We start from the raw sequence: 5,062 nt of genomic DNA, 5'->3' as shown, positions 1-5,062 counted from the left end.
TAATAAATACAACGCAATCCCAACGCAGCTTGCACAGTTCTACTTAACAGTGTTAAAGATGTACAGTCATCTTACAGGCCGGACAAGCTCATTGCATATTGGCTCTGCCACACCTACACCCGAACATACACACACCAGGACAGGCTCTGCCACACCAACACCCAAACACACACACCAGGACAGGCTCTGCCACACCAACACCCAAACAAACACAGGCTTTGCCATACCGACACACACACACACAAGGACGGGGTCTGCCACATCGACACCCAGAGACACAGACACACACACCAGGACGGGGTCTGCCACACCGACACACACACCAGGACGAAGTCTGCCACACCGACACACTCACACCAGGACGAAGTCTGCCACACCGACACCCAGACACACTCACACCAGGTCGAAGTCTGCCACACCGACACCCAGACACACTCACACCAGGACGAAGTCTGCCACACCGACACCCAGACACACTCACACCAGGACGGGCTCTGCCACACCGACACCCAAACACACTCACACCAGGACGGGCTCTGCCACACCGACACCCAGACACACTCACACCAGGACGGGCTCTGCCACACCGACACACTGCCACACCGACACCCAGACACACACACCAGGGCAGGCTCTGCCACACCGACACCCACCAGGACGGGGTCTGCCACACCGACACCCAGACACAAACACACCAGGACAGGCTCTGCCACGCCGACACCCAAAACACAAACTAGGACAGGCTCTGCCACACACAACAGGACGGGGTCTGCCACACTGACACCCAGACAAGCTCTGTCACACGGGCACCCACACAACAGGACAGACTCTTCTACACGGGCACCCAAACACACACACCAGGACAAGCTCTGCCACACCGACACCCAAACGTACACACCAGGACAGGCTCTGCCACACCGACACCCAAACACACACAGGCTCTGCCATACCGACACCCAAACACACACCAGGACAGGCTCTGCCACACTGAAGCATAAAAAGTTTATTTTCTACACTGCTTTGTCATTAACTGCCCCTTTTGTATTTTTACCCCCTTGTGTACTGAAGCCCCAGCTGGGCCCCCTGTACTATTGATTAATGTGCCCCCCCACAACCTTGTATATTGCCCTCCTTAGTGCATTTATGCCCCCACACCCGTGTATCGGTTAATGTGATGCCCAACCACCCTCTTGTCTATTGATGCCCCCACTGATATGTATATCACCCCAGCCACACACAACCATTTATTTTGTAATGCCATAACCCACCCCCCTTGAATATCTAACTACCGGTATTTTTTGGTAATACTTACATTTTAGTTTTTTTCTTTTTTCCTGTGCTCCTCCAATGTGATCCGGTGGCGTTCCACACGCCGGCTGCTTTGAATATGGTCTGCCGGCTCATGGATCGGCCGGCCCACCTCTATGCCCGGTGGGCCGCATTTGGCCCGCGGGCCCCACGTTGGACGCCCCTGGTGTAAACCACACTTAATCCAACTAAATTTAATTTGGAGCACGCTAAGAATATAATATTACACTCATTATTACTATTAATAATAATAGTAACCACAGCCTGCTGTGGTCGTCTTGAGCAACAGCAAGGTTATAACAGGATGATAAATAAGGAAATCATTACAAAGGGCTCTTGAAACTGAATTTATTAACATCGTATTTCCCTGTAGCCTTATGCCTGTCCCTCTTTGTATTAATTTATTATTTGGTGACTTTGTAACCATAGTATCACCATGGTTCAATGTTAAATATTGGAGTAAGTAATCGAACAAAATCCCCTGGGACTTGAAAGCTTGACAGCAACACACACACACACACACAAAAAAACCACAAAAACGTACGTGCGGATAGAAATTGTTTTTTTTTTTTTTTAATGTTAACACTTACTGAGTTTAATGTTCACAGTCTGCATAATACTGAGAGAACAGTCAGCATTACTATTAAACATGATGGATTATTCACAAACACTGGGATGCTACAACACAATCCAGATTTGATGAGCGCTGTAATTAGTGTAAGGTTACACTCTGGTAAAAAAAAAATAATGCAAAAGAACACGAAAATGTTTTATTTTGATTTGTTCCTCCCCGTTAGACGGCTGTTCCCTGGGAAGAGAGTTGGCAACATAAAAGACGTAATGTGATCCTTGTAGAGCTGATGAGACATTTTTAATTTCTTAACAATGGGCTTTACTCACTAAAATGTGACCCGTGGTTTGTCTAAATACTCGTGGCCAATTCTGCCCCTTAACATTAAGACATTCAGATGTCTGCTCCACATAGATGTTACCCCCTTTTACTAGGAAGCTCTGAGGGCCTTGGCTGTAAGTTCTCAACAGACAGCGTCTGTAGCGAGTATTCACTAAGATGGAAAGTAACCCGGCTTAAGTCTGTGACTTTACGGCAACATGCCCAGCAGAGGGCGCGTAACCCTGGGGTAGTAGTGTGGGAGCTTGAGAGCAGCACTGAAGATAGGCTCTGCAGAAGGTAAAAGGGAAAGAAAATGGCAGTGTGTGTAAGTGTATGGTGTATTGTGTTAGAGGGTGTGTGTGTAAGTGTATGGTGTGTTGTATTAGAGGGTGTGTGTGTAAGTATATGGTATATTGTGTTAGAGAGTGTATGTATAAGTGTATGGTGTATTGTGTTAGAATGTGTGTGAATATACGCTATAGGGGCTGTTTTCATGCATAGTACAAGCGTTAGCTCTCCGTGACACTGGAATTACATTTTGATGGCTAAGTAACTCCTGAAGCGGCTGTGTCTGATCTGTGCATATTCTGCTGGATCTGCTTGTCATGTAGGTCCTAAAGCAAAGCTATCCGGCTGTGGCCCTTACCCTGTTACTAAATTAGCCCAAAAAAGATGGGGATGAGTTTTGTAAAGCAGGAGAGAGGAGAAGAAGACATTAGGGTTTTTTCCCCAACCACACAATTATAAAAAATAAATAAAAAACAAAGCAAACAAAACACCTCGACGTACGACAAGACCCAACAGAAGCTGATACTGCATGTTCAAACATTGAGCGTAAAGGGCAAGGTGCGGGCATAGAATACACACAGGCTGGACCAGAACCATGCACTACATATCATACGCAGAAGTCATGGAACCACCAGCCAGAAGAAAAACACATTAACGGGAGACGCGGCCTGAGCGCACCATTTATCATCCGGCCTATATCATCAGTTTAACCAAGTGGGGGCCAGAGGAGTAAATATTGTCTTCATCAAACAAAGGCCAAAACATAATGGGTCGGAGAGATCGATGCTACAAAAACAAAAAAGGTAGTAAAAAATGAAATTGTGTTTGGCCGGAAGCAATCTCTCTCCGCATTCTCGGGCGATCTTACACTGTTACGCGCTCACCTACTCTGAATAAACCACAACCAATCTTATTTTTCTGAAGACTCTTGTACTTTAGAACATTTGGCAACTGTCCTAACACCATGCAGAATGGACTGGGGGGGGTTACAAAACATAACTAACCCCCCCCCCATATGTGAACATTATAGTTGTTACAGCTATAAATCACTCAAACAAACCACTTGCAAATGTGAGCATTTCTATATATTAAATGCAAACTTCCTTAAAAGAACAGTCAGAAGCGATACTCCCAGACTACCTGTATGTCTTACTATATCCTTAGAGCACGTCAACATATAACACATGCCACAGCACACACGTATGATCTCAATACCCGAATGGACCGCTAGCGTCAGGACCTGTTACCGGCACCTGGGCTGGGACTCTATTCCTTACAGTATAAAGCATAGAAACCCACGCCGGCACCGTCTGATGGACCGAGAGTTACCTAGTCTGTCTCTGCACCATCGTTACCGTCCTTCCATACAAAAGGGACAGGTAACCAAACCCCGGCCTGTGATTTTATTATAGACCCCTTGCCTTTGAAGCAACTCTTAGATAGGTCCGGGGTGGTGAAGCTGGGTGACAGCAGCTCTTTTGCCGACGGTGATGGTTTTTAACCCGATGCGCCGAACAGAAGGAGTAAAAGAAACTTTGGATGGCGGCGGGTCTGCAACAAAACACCCGAACAATGTGTGAATTTATCAAACAGTACAACAATCCAAAAGTGGTAAAAACTAAGCAAAATTCACTTAAATTTTACTGGGGGGGGGGAACCACCTTACAATTGGAAGACACATTAAAAGAACTAAAATACAACCCAAACTTACACACCAGTCACACTTAACCCCTTATTAACAAAATCTGATCACATCACGACTATCTTGCTAGACTTTTGAACATGCCGTACAGTCAGCTTCTGGTTGGTGTCCCACCACGCGGTAACCTGTATTCGCCCGTCTCCTGACACGCGGTTAAGCAAACGGTCATCGGAAGACAAAGGAATACAAGTAGATATCAAAGCGACCCCATGCCGTGCACCACGGTATACGAGAGGAAATGATTGACACTCAAAGTCCGCTACCTGCCCGTGATGGCCTCCTCTTTCGGAAGACAAGGGGCGGCCATTAAAAATGGTATAGTAGCTTTACAAGTATACCCACGCTGGCCGGTGATGCTGGGGAAAGTCTGGTAAAGATAAACGTATGTGCCCACAGGGGAAAAAAAACAACACGCAAACAACCAAAACTCAAACTGGTATCTAGGAGTCGCTCTTATGGCAAAAAACAGCGGCCATTTTTTAAATGGAAGCGCTGTCTGACTTTTTTTCAGTACTGCAACGTGATGGGTGAAGGGTGGGTTCTCCCCTTTACTCAAGATAGGAGCAGACATATCAAATAGTACCAGATGCAACCAAGCGGTGAGAGAGGTCCGAGACAAAACTCACCCTCACGTTGTCACCACTCGGCTTTAGAGTCACGCGTGCGTTCCCAGCCTTCTAAACAGCTGCGAAGCAGGTCATCTGGTCAGCTTCAAAGAGTGTTCCCCTCCACAAATCTAACATAATTATCACTTGGAGTACCTATACTTAGCAGGTACTTGGGTCTCTCTTGAGATGCCCACGTTCCTTGTTATTCTTGTGGGCTTGACATCAGGTTGTTTCAAACACAAAGCTACAGCCATGTCCTCAGAA

This window comes from Spea bombifrons, chromosome 9, assembly GCF_027358695.1.
Source record: "Spea bombifrons isolate aSpeBom1 chromosome 9, aSpeBom1.2.pri, whole genome shotgun sequence".
Lineage (NCBI taxonomy): Eukaryota > Metazoa > Chordata > Amphibia > Anura > Pelobatidae > Spea > Spea bombifrons.
The sequence above is the reverse complement of the archived record's forward strand: the minus strand, read 5'-3'. Positions refer to the sequence as shown.